A 16,207-nucleotide genomic window follows, 5' to 3' on the forward strand; every position below is an offset into this window, starting at 1 on the left:
GTGTGTGTGTGTGTGTGTGTGTGTGTGTGTGTGTGTGTGTGCATACAGGCAGCTGGGCATTCCTTTTGTGTGTGTATGTTCATTATGGAAAAATGCTTATGCAATTTAGCTCATTGGGTTCATATTCTGGTCTCATCTGCTTACTGGTATAAAGTATGCTTCATCAAATCTTCTATTTACAAAAAAACAAAAGTGTAATTTCTACAGAGCAGCTAGGGCTGCCACCGGAAGTGCGTCCTGCTGTTGCCGGGATTTGACTGCATTCTTGAGTACTAACAGAGCTCTGATTTCCCTTTCGAGAGGTCTCTTGTATTGCGTAAGTTAGCTTACGATATGGGAAAACTCCTTTTCTCGAGAATATTGAAGCCAAATTTTTAAAGCGCAGTGCAGCTGCACAGCAGACATATAGCTGAGCGTCTAGCGCGCTCATTAGCTGTGCTGCGGCAACTGCACGAACCTATGGCGAGTCGGCTAAGATGCGCGAACAAATGAGGTCACTTCGCACCAGAGCGCGTCAGAGCCTGCCAGTATGGGCATAGCTTATAGCAATATAAGCCCCCATTTTCGCCATAGAATTCGAATCAGATTTTAATCTCCTGCAGCAAGTTCCACTTCGCTGACCTTCGGTTTGAGAAGCCTTCATCGCCGCTGTCGAAAAGTCTTCAGCAGAACAGAGCGACCTGCTAAGCAGTTCTGAGGACGCCGGCTTCCTGGTCTTTGACTGGACGCCGGCTTCAACTCGCTGTTCTGCTGTGCCATCCGGCACACATATATCCTTTTAAAAGCAAAACTAGTGTGAAGCATTGTTTCAAATGCTTCAAGACACCTGCGCCTCGTGCAGAGGCCCTCTCTCCGGCGCGGATCGTCACATCCTGTGCGCTTACGATCTGGGCCACGACCACGCTGAAGCTGCACTCTCTAACGGCGGCTGCCCGGATTGCCACAACATAGCGCTCTCCACTCTGCGGGCTCGACTGGCCAGCTTCTCCAACGACGACCCCGCGCCTTCCGCTTTCCCTTTGCTCGGGCCGTGCAAGAAGAAGCGCCACGGACAAAGAATGCCAGAGTGGACAGATGTCAGCGAGCACACGCCGGCCCAGTCCCCGCGTGCCTCGCTCTCACTCAGAGAAACCCCCTCGCCGGTCCACACAGGCAGACCAGCGCTCCTCTCAGCGAGTGGCCGGTCTCGTCTCTTTTGGGGGATCGGATGAGGAAGAAGAGAAGGATGACAGCCTTTCCCTTGCTGCATCCGAATGCGAGAGGTGGACGGGCTCCATGACTGACCCCGCACCCTCAACACAAGCCAGTACCAGCGGCATGAGAGCCAGCCTTCACTCTGAACTTCTCCGCGTGCTGACTAAGGCTGTCGAACCCACGCAAAGCAGGCTGGACAAATGGTTCCTGCAGGGGCGCCGACAGCCCCCTCAGCAGAGACCCGCCCCATTCTTTCCTGAGGTACACGACGGGCTAACGAAGTCATGGAAAGAGGCACATTCAGCTCGTCTCAAACCCTTCACACTCAACACTCTCGACTGTCGACAGCGCTGTGGAGAAAGGATATGAGAGAATGCCCCCCCTTGAAGAAACAGTGGCCGCGCACCTTTGCCTTCCCACAGCTATGGGGTGGAAAGCTAAAGCGACTCACCTGTGTAAGCCTTGCCGTACCATTTCAACTCTCGCTGGCCGAGCTTACATCTCCGCTGGTCAAGCTGCTTCGGCTCTTCACACTATGGGTGTCCTCCAGATTTTTCAGGACAAAACTTCTCCGCTCTATGGACGAGTCTGGACCTGACCCGGAAGTTTTCAGGGACTGCGCAGCGCCACAGACCTGACTCTGTGCGCCACTAAATCAACCGCTTAGGTGATTGGTAGATGCATGGCAAACTTGATGGTGCTAATTTAACCTGAAATAATTCACTGTAACGTAAGTTACTGTTAATGACATCACTTACAAAGATTGATAATAAGTGATTTCAGGAGGGACAGAAAAAAAACCTCCACAACAAAGGGGGAATTATTGTTTAATCATGATAATAATTTAATATCAATAAATATATTACCTTAAAATTTTTATATATATTCTTTATCTTTTCTGCATTTCATCTCTGCTCTAGCTTGCTTCCTCGTAATAAACCCTTTGTTCTATTGTAAATTCTATGTAACATTGTTGGCTATGTGAAAGATTGCATGTTATTTTCTAGAAGATCATCATGCTGATGGCCTGCTGCACCCCCTGTCCAAGACATACTGTTCAATAGTTGTGGGTCTGTAGGATTTATAATTTTGAATGAAGTCTCACACTTTAAATTCATTAACCCCAGTTTTTTTCACTGACATTGTCCTTGAGAAGCCTGTAGGCTAAATCATCAGCTAAATAATAAGCAGCAAATATAATGTTATAATGATCATAGTTATAATAATTCATTTAACTATTATGATAACAGGATATCATGGTCATTGGTATATATATATATATATTTTTTTTTCTCTAGGTGTGTTTTTAATTATGTTGGCCAATGAGACAGACACCATACTGTCCAACTCAAAGGTATTTTATATGTATTTTTTACTGATAAATACTGAAATTCTTTTTACTTTCAAATGCTGAATTCAGGGGGTCGACAACTTTAGGCACGCAAGTTATTTTTCACAGATATCTGTCCAGTTTACTCATGGCTCATACTCTTAGACTTTTAAAAAAATGTTTGAATGTATATCCGCAATACAATATCAGGGGGTAAAGATATCATTAGAGTTTTTAAAGTTATGGCTATGCCATATATCATTTGACCCTGTGATTCTTCAGGACAAGATCTTGATGCCATCCACACTCAGTACATGACGAAGGTGAGTTTCACAATAGCTGCCACTATCACAAATCAAGAGACAGGACACAACAGGCCTTCACCCATATGAACTCACACATATGTAGGGATGGGTAGCGAAACCCCATATTAAACATTAAACGGGCCCTGGGGCCAAATTAAGGAAGACCGCAGTATCGATAAGCTCAGATGTTATCGGTTCTGCTGACGGTACTGAAGAAATTACACACACTATTTATTATAGACATTCTCTTGCAAATTCTGTGAGGATTAGGAGGGGTGTTTTAAACAGTCTTCATACAAGTGTTTTTCAGGCTGGTTGTTTGTAATTTTGTAAGAGTAGGGAGAGGCTGTACCTCAGTGAAGACTTTTTACATTCGATAATTCAATTTCCGTACCTGATAAGTTAGATTTTCCTAAAAAACATCATGCACTGCTTATTTCAATTGTATTTTTCTTCTATTGAATTTATCCATGCTTGTAATTTGTTTATAATTTTGAATGCAGATTCACTCCTCTAAATAAATAATCTCTTGAAATTTGTTTTTATATCGCAATATATATAGCAGCAGATAAACAAAATATTTTATTTAAGGTTTTCAATATTGTACAGCCCTAATATTGAGCATTTAACCTAACCCTAATTTTAAATTGAACCTGGAATGATAATTTGTGATACCAGATGAGATGTATGTATGATAGATTTTGAACTGTACTATGTTTGTATTGCAGGTTTTCTGGGATCCACAGCGGAAGGCATCAAGGCGTGAGATGTTGGCCTGGACAGATGTACCTGTACACCACACCGACCTCTGCTTTGGCACGGATGGCTGATTACTACCATGTTCTGTATAGGTTTTATTATAGCAAAACTGAGCACCTGTGACAGTGCAATCAGTAGGTGTAAAGTAGTCAGACATCAGTACATTTTAGTCACAAAGAGAAAGTTTTTTTTTTTTTATAGAAGTTTCAAACTTTTTTCTCTTTCACAAAAAACACTGCAGTTACAGCTTTTCAAATTCTTCTTTGGAGGTGCACAAATACTTTTCTTTTTTTCAAATCACAAAGTAAGAAATGTATGCTGACATTTAAGGCGCGGCCACACAGGGGGTTTGAGCATATTTCGACTGTGACTAAAAAGTGAAGTGTGACCACATGAGAATAGCCAAACAGTATAGATGATTAACAAAATTATACACCAAGATATGTGCATAATTGGCCAAAATGTTACTGTTTATCAACAAAAATATGACCCTATGAGTTTGGTAATTTGTAGAATAGGATTTGTGCACCTGCAATGAAGAATTTAAAATGGTGTAACTGATGTGTTGTGTTTGTGAGAGAGAAAGGAAAGAAAAAGAGGTTTGCAACTCATAAAACATTTTCTCGAAGACTTAAAATCTGCAAATTGCACTGTTATAGGGACTCTGTTTTGCTTCAATAATACTAGATATAATACAGTGTCAATCTCATTAACTAGTATTTATTTTGTATAAAATAATTTACAGTACCGGTCAAAAGTTTGGAAACATTACTATTTTTTATATTTTTTTGAAGAAGTCTATTCTGCACATCAAGCTTGCATTTATTTGACAAAAAACAGTAATATTGTGAAATATTATCATAATGTAAAACAGCTGTTTTCTATGTTTCCCTTTTCTATGTGAATATATAGTAGTGTAATTTATTCCTGTGTATAATATTATATCATGTAACACTGAAGACTGGATTAATGATGCTGAAAATTCAGCTTTGCATCACAGGATTAAATTATATTTTAAAGTATATGAAAATAGAAAACCATTATTTTACATTTTAATTATATTAATATAAAACCTTCTTCATTTAAATGTTTATAAACCTGTTGGCACACTGTTTTTGCTGTTGTTTGTGCTTTGTTCTATAGTAAATGAACTGAATTAACCAAATACTGAGTCTGTATCTTTCGTATGTCGTTGAAAAGTCTCCAAAATAGTTTTGGGCAAATGAGGACAAGTTAAATTAGAGCACTGTATGTCCGCCCATATTATATTAATTAAAAACTAAAATGACCAAACTGGTTACCAACACACGACTGTTGATCCACGACGTTGCCACAACGTCGCAGTTACTTACTGACAACCAGGGGCGTTGCTAGGGTCTTGATACATTGGGGGCTTAGCCCAGTCCCCACCACCCACCCACCCCCGCTTTTAGTAACTAGGCATACTACTTCTACTCCGAGGCAAATTGTAGCTAATTTAATTGATAGGTAAAAAGATAGAATGCTTTATTTGTAGAACTGTAACAGCTTCATCTATACACACCCACATATACACACACAAATAAATCAGTCCAACAGTCCGCTTGTATAAGTCTGGAAAAGGAACTATAGCAGGCATGAAAATCGGTCAGGGGTGAAAAAGGTGAGAAGGATATTACCCCTCTAGGGGGGTTGGGGGGCATGCTCCCCCGGAAGAAAATTTTAAATATTCCATATTTTAAAGCATCAATCTGATGCAGTTTGAGATTCATTTTTTGCCAACCTGGGGAGAGCTGGAGACACTTTACTTCAGCCATGAGTCAAAAATATTATAAAAAAATATTAATTAAATATTAATCAAAAATATTAATAGCGTTAGCTAATAATTTCCCACCGGAGCTTTAGCTAGCTGGCTAACGTTGCGTTCTCTCCTGCTGTGTTCAACGACTCAATTCATCAAGATAAGCCTATGTCAACAGAGGGTAACTTAGATATAGCCAACCAGAAAATATTACGGATGTCCCGATACCATTTTTTCTGAACCGATCCAATCCAATACCAAAAATTCTGAGTATCGACCGATACCGATCCAGTACCAGCGCAGTTTTTTTTAAATCAAGTAGAATTTCTATAACTCTGTGTGTTGAACTGATAATCACTATTTTGTGTGTCAAACACAATCTACTTAATACAGACAAATAAATTATAAATAAAATCATTATAAATAAAAACAACAAATCAAAAAAAAAATATGATCATAACCTATGACAAAAATTTTATTATAAACTAGATTTGTGGATATCTCAGTAAAATTTAGTCTAGAAAAAGAATAATTGTATAAAATCTGAACATTTAGAGAAAAAAAACATTATTTAGTGGGGAACAAAGAGACAATAAGTGTAGCACTAAATCAGGTAAAACGTTACACATTGCTCTTTGTATTGTTGTAAAATACATTCATGAAAAACAAGATAAAAATCAGAAAGATCAATTATTATATATATAGTCTACTATAAAATTAAGGCATTTTTAAATGTATAGCACAGCTGTTTAATGAGGCAGCAACATATGATAGATAGGACAGAACAGAACAAAAAAAAGGCTATTAATAATCTTTCATTGCGCAAAAGTATTATGATATAGGCTAAATATGAAAGACTCATACAGTGCGGCACAAAGCGCTTATGCGCATCTCGAGCGCAGAATGATGCGCTTGAAGTAACACAGAGTCAAAGCGCGCAGAAAAGTTCAGAGCACAAAGGAAAGGCATATCGATGCATAGTGTATTATACAGTAACAGTATCTATCTTTTTAATAGTTCATTGAGCCTTTTCTTTTAACAGTTTTAAATTTCAGTTACTGTGCACGTGAAGAAGAATTATAGTGTTGTGATAGCACACGGTAGAAACGAACATTAAGGTAAAGCAATACAGTCCAGCAAGATAGTCATTTTATGCGAAACCATAGAGCTTTATCTACCGATAAAGTATAATAATAGTAACATTGAATCATCTTGGAGAGAGTTTCATCGTTGTCTGTCGTAACCGAACGCGACGCGCTGTTTGAATGCAGAATGGAGAATGACTGACAGGAGGGAAACGTTTACGTGATCTTGAATTTAACGACTTAAATATTTATTTCTATCTCACATTATACTATAGTCTTCATATAGTATACCTTCCCCCTCTAATGTCCATAATAGCTACCACCAGAAGCCACAAACAATAATGACAATCGAGCCCTAAAGCTGTAAGTTAACCGATGGCTCTTTCACGCTCTCTCTCTCCTCTAGTGCGCACTCTAAATGCAAGCATGCTGTAACCATAATAACCATAGTAACTTTGATCTGCTTGAACACATTTTAATCGTCTTTAATACATGATTCCGAAGGATTGATTAAAAGACCCGGTCATTTTTTTTTTAATAATTACAAAATTATAAAAAATAATAATAATAATCAATAAATTAATTTTTTTGAGATCCGGGGCTATAAAAAAAACATCCAGGGCTGAAGCCCCGAATGCCCATGTCTAACGACGCGCCTGCTGACAACGTTACAAAAGGTGCGTTCCATTCGACCGTAAGTGGACTGCGAAGTGGACTTCACAGGGTATTTCGCCATCTTCCATTCCAATCCGAAGGGAATGAACATGTTCTGTTCGAAGGGCACTGCATACGGCGTAGGGAATAAGGGACCATCGATACATCACTTCACAGGAAGTGGAGAGCGAAAATCAACCAACTGTCATTGTGCATCGCGTCACCAGTCTGAACTAACCATAGAGCAGAGCCGTTGGAAGAGATTTTAAATTTAAATTTCTAACGGCTCATAGTTTACGTATGCATTGAGTATTCATAAATATTGTTATTATTATACAAACTAGAGTATTTATGAACGGTTGGGGTGATTAATGTATCTTTAGGCCTATTATATGATTTTAAATTAGAAAGGAAAGTAAATTAAAAAATTGTATTCAGTTATATCATAATCTGTTGACCCTGTTGTTGCCTTTCTTTGATGACGTTGCAGGGCATTCCAAATGAGTGATTATTGTCAGCGAAGTCCACTTCAACTGATGTACCGTGTTCAGGGAGTAGGGAGCAGTGAACACTGCGTAGGGACCCTGTCAAATGGAACGCACCTAACGTCGTGTTAACGTCGTGTTACGTCGTGACAACGAATCCAGGAATTTCACTTTTCCGGTTACCACGACGTAAGTAGTTACGTTGCCACGACGAAAGTTTGGTCACCAGATTACGTTGCAGTTACGTAACAGTCACGTATTTTTGTTAGCTGGGACGAAGCTCTCCACTCCAGACAACTGAAGAGTGCCTCTCTCCAGTCCAGACCGGAGAGATCTAGGAGCTCCCTCGGGTCAACAACATCCGCCCCCAGGCGGTAACACGGCTTGATCGCTTCATTCTCCAAGCTGCAGGTGATGGCGAGATGGTAAAAAGCCTCCGTGTATTCGAACAGATCGCGCGTCTTGAGCGGTCGCCGCGATCTGTCCAGCGAGTTTCCAACTCATGTTTCTTTGTTTCTTTTTGGTCGGTTCTTCTGTCAGGGTTCTGTCACGGTGTGGTGTTGGAGGAAGACAAGGCTAGCAGACAAAAGATCCAATTTAAACTTCTTTACTAAATATAGCTTCAGGTAGGGATGGCTGACGTGAAACATTCGTTCCGAAGCTTTGCGAGATCCCGAAGCGGTGCAGATGTTTCGAAACACTAGGCTTGTTTGAGATGCGCCTTGCCTCGCCTGAAATATAGTCGAGAGTAGGCGGCTGCAGTGAGAGGAGGAGTGAAAAAAGCGCAGGCAAACCGGACAGTTCTCGCTTCTCGCAGTGGATCTGACCATAGACAGTAAAAGAAATGGACACAGCGACCCCGTTGATTTCAACGGAGAGAGTTGAAGCCGAACATGGGCACTCACTTCCTGATAGCCAAGCGTTCTGCGCAGGCTAAAACTGAGCTTGATGACGTAGATGTCACGTGAGCAACCTGACTGACAGTTGTAAATCTTCTAGTAGCTGTGCCAAGACAAATCTGAATCACCCATAGACAGTCACCCAACGTTAATCGTGCACAGAGACGGTGAAGCGCGACCTGCAGCAACTTTTGGTAAGTATTCTGATTAATTATTTTGTCATTTTGCTTAATATTTATTTATTTAAAAATTAACGTCAGTACGCCTGCGAGACTGTGCGAGCTTCTCCTCCTGTCTATACGGTAATGTCTCTATTGTGCGACATGAAGTCGCGTGGTTATGACGCAATTTTTAGCCTATTTTTACAAGAATGGCTTCTACGGGGCCATAACGTAAGATACAAAGTAATGGAGCCTTTTATACATTGTCGTGTTTCTTTAGAAATAAATAATGGACAAATGAAGTCTTTGGACGCCTCAGATGTAAAGTTATTCGCTGTCAAAGTGACGCCAAAATGAATGGGAGTCAATGGGATGCTAACAGCAGGTGATAGCCAGCTACAATGGCGGCCCCCGGAGGCAGCTTCAACTTCCGCCTGATGGATTACCCCCTTGGATCTGACACCTGCGAGATCAATGATGGATATCGCGGGATTCACGCTTCTTCTTCTTCTTCTTCTTCTTCTTCTTCTAGGATTTAATGGCGGTTGGCAAACCAACTTAAAAGGTGCATTCCCTCCACCTACTGAAATGGAGTGTGAAGCGCATGATGGGAGGGAAGTTTAGACTGAATCTTCTCTTTCGAATCTAAAAAAAAAAAAAAACATACTACACATAAGGGATTTTGACATCCTATTAAATAATCCTGTTTCCTTTAAATATTTAAATAACTCATGATAAATTCTTGATTGTTTATAACCTTCTCCTAGAAGAACCTGAAGTGCCAGCTCGTTGATTCCTATATTTCTTAATGCTTGTTTTAGCTGGAACCGCTCTCTTTCATAAGCTTTGCATTCTATAAGCACATGTTCTACAGTTTCAGCTAACCCACATTTATCACAATTTCCATTCTCATGTTTACCAATTCTTTGTAAGCTTTGATTTAATAAACAATGTCCAATACATCCTCTTTCCTGTTTCCAAATCTTCTTCTCTCTGAACCAACTTTTTCTTGAATGCAATAAAAATGTCTACCTTTTGTTCCTTCAGTCCATTCCTTCTGCCAAATTTCCTGTATTTGTTTCGCTATTATCACTTTAAATTCTGTTTTACTTAATCAGGGTTTCTCCAGGTATCTTCAAATTAAATTTAATGCCTTTTTAATGCCATTTTTAAACTTTTTAATGCCATACACGACACATGACTAACCACAGATTATATATATATACACATTTCCTGGAACACATAGGCGTAATTTGCATGTGGGACATGTCCCCACCACTTTTTGGGTGAACTATCCCTTTTAAGACAGCGGCTGTATGTTTACTATTAGGGCTACTGTCTCTTTAAGACCTGTACACGACGCATCTAATATACACGCATTTGACAAGCAGATTTCTCTAAATTTTCTCAGTTTGCTCTCAGTTTAGACATAACCAACTTTCCTAATGTAAACCTTGTGTGTATTTGAGAGTATTAGCGAAATAAGACTCGAAAGATAACTTAGTCCAGTAACCACCCAGACAGCAAAATGTATTTGGGCCAGATTTGGGCCAGGTCTTCATTAGCATTTGGCGCAGATCCGCTAAACGGACCTGGGCCGGGCTCATTCTTTCCAACGGCCCAATACCGGAACAGGTTGGAATTACGGATCAGAGACAGATCTGGGCCAGCACTGGCCCAGTACAGTTATTAATGCCATGACATGTGGTGCAGATCTGGCCCAGATCCGTGACTCATATTTTACATCTGGGGCTCATCTGGCCCTGGTCTGTGATTCATATTTAGGCTATCAGACAATTAAGGCACAAACACCCAGACAATTTGTAATTTTCAAAAAAAAAAATTTTATTTTAATCACATTTATTGCTCATCAGTTGGGTGTGACCGGGCACGGTGGCCACCCCCACGGTCGCATGCCAGATTAAACCACCTGATGTTATAATGGTTTATCTCGGTGTCTGTGGCTTTGTCAGACATGCGATTCTTCCTCACTGCTCCTGTAAGACGTACAAAAAGGACACAAAGCAAAGAAACAAAGAGTAAATATTAGATCCAATATTCAAAGATTCTTTATTACATGACATTATAGTACAATGCTTGCACAAATAAATAATAATAAATGTGACTAAAGTCTAAAGTGGTGTAGAATGAGTAGTATAAAGGTAAAAGAGTAACAACACTCAAGAGCACAAAGATGTGAATTTGAAAACTTTTACAATAAATATTCATACTTGTACGTGAACATTTACACTCACAGCTCCAATGTGAAAACCTGTAAAATTAAAATCTGAAGTTGAATGTTGAAGTTTGCACTCGCAGACAAAAGTCACAAACCTGTATTCTGAATTTGAAGCTGCAGGCAAGTAGTCACAAATGTGTAAAAAGCCATTCACAGAAATACGACACGCACAAACTTGTAATATATATTTGCATTTAATCGCAGTACAACCTCAATTAGGCACTTGCAACTTCTCAAATCTGTCACTGCAATTTCAAATTTCGCGCCTTGAATTTTGCTACTCTTTTCGTGCAAGTTGCAAAACTAACTTGTGCACTTGCAACTCTGTGGCAGTAAGAGAGAAAGGGCGACGCTCTGAAAAGCTAACATGGCTTAATGCATTAGACTGATATTTAAAGAAATAAATGATATTATCAAACTCAGTAAACACCATACTAATAATGCAATCAACAGAAAAGCCGATGAGCACAGAATATGACTAAATATGACCAAATTTGTGTTCAGAGCAAATAAACCTGCTGCCTGTGTTTTATTAATAATTTATAACGAATCGTGTTTTATTTTTTATAACTGTTGGTCCATTAAGCCTCATTAAGCGTTTTCTATGGGAGGGAGAAAACCCCCCCCCTTCTCTCTCGCCGCCACTGAGTTGCGAAAAAAGAGTAGCAAAATTCAAGGCGCGAAGTTTGAAATTGAAATTGCAGTGACAGATTTGAGAAGTTGCAAGTGCCTAATTGAGGTTGTACTGCGATTAAATGCAAATATATATTACAAGTTTGTGTCTGTCATTGTATTTCTGTGAATGGCATTTTACACATTTGTGACTGCTTGTCTGCAGCTTCAAATTCAAAATACAGGTTTGTGACTTTTGTCTGTGAGTGCAAATTTCAACATTCAACTTCAGATTTTAATTTTACAGGTTTTCACATTGGAGCTGTGAGTGTAAATGTTCACGTACAAGTATGAATATTTATTGTACAAGTTCTCAAATTCACATCTACGTGCTCTAGAGTGTTGATACTCTTTTACCTTCATAGAGTAGTGAGTGAATGAATGAGAGAGTGGTGATTAAGTAAAGTGAAAGGCATCTATATATAATACTTACGAGCCATAATAGCCTTGGTTGGTTATGATGTTTTTGGTATCTCTTCCACCAATGAAGGCCAGCATTCCCACCTGTGGAAACAAGAGACTAAATTAGTGAGAAGTAAAAGATTGATAAATGAAAGCGAGGTATGGGCAACATATTCATAGACAGTATATTTTGATTTACAGGATAACAAAAGTAGATATCCATAAACCCCTCTGTAATTATTTCTCCATCTAATATGTGAACACAATGAAAAAATAATTTTGAACCTAATGAGAGAAAATGTTCTAGATCGCCTTAAGAGGATTTAGCATTTCAAATTTATGCATTAAATTATTATTAGTATGACTGTATTATTATTATTGTTGTTGTTATTATTATTATTAGGGAAGGCCTACTTTTATTGTTAAATTGATAGGCTATTATTATTATTAATATGCCACGCAATAATTTAACTGCGCATCACCGCATAGACACGCTGGGAGGATAATAATATTATATAGGAGCTTGCTTGGGCTGAAAATTATCTAAAAACATTTAACGTTAGATCGATTATACAATGAATTATAGGCCTATAATTAAAGTTATTAACAGCCTATAAATAGTATGTCCGACCACTGCAATAATCAGTCATCAATGGAAATTAAAAACCGCTTTAGGCTATTTCACAAACAGCTTGTTTAACAAATTAATAAAAGAGGCACATCGCAGTGGCTTAGAAGACGTGGGTAACGTTAATATGGTTTATCCATTTTGCAACACGAACTGGAGGTAAGCAACAATAATTTGCAGGTAGTTTGATGTAACATATCGACATATCACATATATGTCGCACTCTACAGCCGGTACAATACAGTGAGAATTGATATGATACTGACGTCGAACTAGTTTAATGTATTTGGACGTGGGAATTCATTAATTTGTTATTGTTGCAGTTGCTAGCAGCGGTCACCGCTGGTAACGTTAGTGGGTAGGCTAACGTTATACGATTTTGCAGATAACACACAATGGACACGATATTCAGCAATTTTGGAGAATAATAAGCAAATACCCCCCATTCAGCCTTAAAGCATATGTTCACATTAGTTGTGGATGTTTAAAATAACCTATACTACCAGCTAACCGCCTGCTACTACCCAGCTTATCTGACACGTCTCAGGTTGTAAGAATGTCAGTGTAAACGTTTGTAAACTTTTATTTTTAATATAATTATGTAACAGACTAATATGACATCAACACCAGTTTACTTTTATAATGTACTTACTAAATTATACGTGTATAATGCACTTACCAATTAGCAGAGACGGTGCAGCCTGCACTCTTCCACTCTTGTCAGCGGGTTTATGTGGGGTGCCGCCCGCGCGTCCAGTATGCGCAGCTCGCGCGGCTCAGGTCCACAACCGGCAGGCGGACTCAATTCAGTTGTGGCGCGTATGGTCTGCGCAGCTCGCACGGATCCGGTCCAAACCCGCCAGGCGGACTCAATTCAGTCGTGGCGCGTATGGTCTGCCCCGGATCGGCGCCGCACCCGCCGGACGGACTGTCACAGTCGAAGCTACTGACAAGTCTGGCGCAGAGTTGGTGCAGATCTGCATATTGAGTGCGACTGCTGCGCGAATCTACTGATTCGAAAACGGACCTGGCACAGATGTAAATGCTGTCTGGGCAGGCGCTGTAGACAGACAGGCTTTTAGTGCGTGTGCGCGTCGGGTGTTAACGCTCAGTAAAGCGTATGTTAGAACAGCGCATCAGCAGTGAATGATATGTTTAACCGGCAAGGCTTTAAAGCACATGCAAATAATGAACTTTTGTGAACTCACTGAACTGCTGTGTCCCGTTCCTCTGCGTAGAAAACGCTAGGCGGGCGCGCGTTCTCCTTTTTCCAAAGGGCTAACGTTATACGGCGGTTATGGACATTAGACGACAAATGTAACACAATGTATAAAACACTCATTAAACACGATGTAGGCCTACTATTTAAATCGATTCTTAACGCCGATTTGTGGCCGTCACACTGCATGGGATTTTATGGATTTTATTTCCATTGTCACTTAAATGCTTTTTTTTTTTTTTTTTTTACAAACGCCAAAATCCTTCATTTTTACCCCTAACGGACTGCAACCATGTCTTAAAAGTTTCGTTTTCCAGTCACTTTGGCTGGAATTTGCACTTTCCCATTTTTCCAAGGTTCCAACCCGTCCACCGCTGTACAAAATGCCCGAGTCACCTTTTGCTCCGGCCGGTAGCAATTACCAAATTGGTTCCACGTGTTTATCACACTAACGTACATATTTTGCGACAGCAAATAAAGATTATTAATTATGAAGGCTATATTCAAATAAATTGATATAAAATTCTCTTCAAAACTATACATTTTTTTAATGCCTGTAGGAATCAAATTTAATGCTTTTTAATGCCATTTAAGGCCTTAATTTTCACAAAATCCATTTAAGGACTTTTAGTGCTTTTTAATGCCCCGCGGAAACCCTGTTAATGCCACTTTAATGTCAATTTGTGAATGACTTAATGCCTGTTTAGCCAGATTGTCAGCCTCCTCATTTCGGGATACACGCTCGTGCACAGTGTTGCTTATAAACTGGATGTAATTTAAGTTCTGTTGCTTTTATATGAAAATAAATATAATGAACAAGACACCCAAAGTACTTATTATTTAATTCCATTCCAAATAAGTGTTTATCAATCATTTTTTCTTTAATAGGACATAGGCTATGTGTTTTTTTGTTTTTATAATAAAATGACATTGCATAACCCATACTGCCCTACAAAGCCAAAAGGCAGTAACTGCATTTTTGGTCAAAAATTAGTTAATGTCATTTTTGGGATATTAAAGACCTCCTTTATCATGTGGATAAATATCTATACTCAATTTGACTGTTTTTTCGAAAAAATAGAGGGTTGTGTTCACAGTAACTCCCAAAACCATACAAGCAACCATGGAAGAAAGCGGTAACTGCAGTTCCCTTTCGAGAGGTCTCTCCTATTGCGTAATGCTTACGCTATGGGAAAACTCCTTTTCTCGAGAAATATTGAAGTCTTTATGTAAAACGCATTGCAGCTGCACAGCATACAGTAATGAGCGAGGCAGCTCGGTCATTGGCTGTGCTGCGGCAACTTGCACGAACCAATGACGGGGCGACTCTGAACCCGCTTCCAATGAGCGTGCTTCGCGTCCACGTGCGTCAGAGCCCGCCAGGATGGGCGTGGCCAAAGGCTATATATTGGGCGCCCCGTCGTCTGAGTTCTTTAGATTTAATCTCCTTCAGCAAAGAACCTTCTCTTCGCTGAATCCTCCGGATTGTTGGAGTCTTTCGCCGCCGCCGCCGTCGACAAGCCTACAGCAGGACTGCTTCGAGGACGCCGGCGCCTTCAGCCGCCTTCGATCACCCTTCTGCTAAGCCATCCGGCGCGCATCGCTATATCCTTTTTGCAAAGCTAATCAGTGTTCGCCCCCGCGACACTTTTATTCTAAAAGAGCAATTTTCAAGGCGTCAAATGCCTTCCTGCGCTTCGTGTCGAGGCCCTCTCCAAGACGGGGATCGCCACATCATCTGCGCCCGCTGCCTGGGACCGGACCACGCAGAGGCTGCCCTTACTCGAGGCGGATGCCCCGAGTGTGACGCCCTGGGCCTCACCGAGCTGCGCGCTCGCTTCGCCGTCTTCACCGCGAAAGAGCCCACCTCTTCCGTGCTGCCATCTCCTCTGGTCGAGCCGCGAAAGAAAAAACGCCGCTCACAGAGGCTGCCTGAGCACGTGGTTTGCAGTGATGTCACGCCGGGTCAATCCCCGCGTGCTTCACCGCCACCCGAAGATTCCCCGCCGCCAGTCCAGTTCACACAGGCGGACCAACACCCCTCCAGCGGAGCGATGGGGCTCGTCTCGTTTGGCGTGTCAGGGGATGACGATGACAAGGATGACAGCTTTTCCTGCGATGCTGCATCCGATGACTGGCCGGGCTCGTCTTTCGACCCCGCGCCGTCGACACTAGCGGGCACGAGCGCGGGCTCCAGCATGGACTCAGAGATCGTCCGCGTTCTCTCCAAGGCCGTGGAAGACCTCGGGCTCGATTGGTCTTCCCCGGAAGAACCCGCCCGCAGCCGACTGGACGAGTGGTTCCTGCAGGGGCGCCGACAGGCCCCTCGACAAAGACCCTCCCCCTTCTTCCCGGAAGTTCACGACGAACTCACGAAGTCGTGGAAAGCCCCGCA

The 16,207-nt window shown here is 41.0% G+C and overlaps 2 long non-coding RNA genes across 2 annotated transcripts; one reads left to right on the forward strand and one right to left on the reverse strand.

Annotated features, from left to right (window-relative positions):
• Window positions 1–2,435: 2,435 nt before the first annotated feature.
• Window positions 2,436–3,749, forward strand: LOC143757417 (uncharacterized). The gene is made up of 3 exons (XR_013210513.1): window positions 2,436–2,548; window positions 2,807–2,847; window positions 3,558–3,749. It is a non-coding gene; the product is annotated as an uncharacterized LOC143757417 (long non-coding RNA).
• A 6,781-nt stretch (window positions 3,750–10,530) lies between these two features.
• LOC143757418 (uncharacterized) lies at window positions 10,531–13,305 on the reverse strand. Its single transcript, XR_013210514.1, has 3 exons — window positions 13,273–13,305; window positions 11,997–12,067; window positions 10,531–10,649 (listed from the first exon to the last, which is right to left on the reverse strand). It is a non-coding gene; the product is annotated as an uncharacterized LOC143757418 (long non-coding RNA).
• Window positions 13,306–16,207: the final 2,902 nt, after the last annotated feature.

This window comes from Siphateles boraxobius, unplaced genomic scaffold (genome assembly GCF_051911475.1).
Source record: "Siphateles boraxobius isolate OS27281-9 unplaced genomic scaffold, OSU_SipBor_1 30, whole genome shotgun sequence".
NCBI classification, from domain to species: domain Eukaryota; kingdom Metazoa; phylum Chordata; class Actinopteri; order Cypriniformes; family Leuciscidae; genus Siphateles; species Siphateles boraxobius.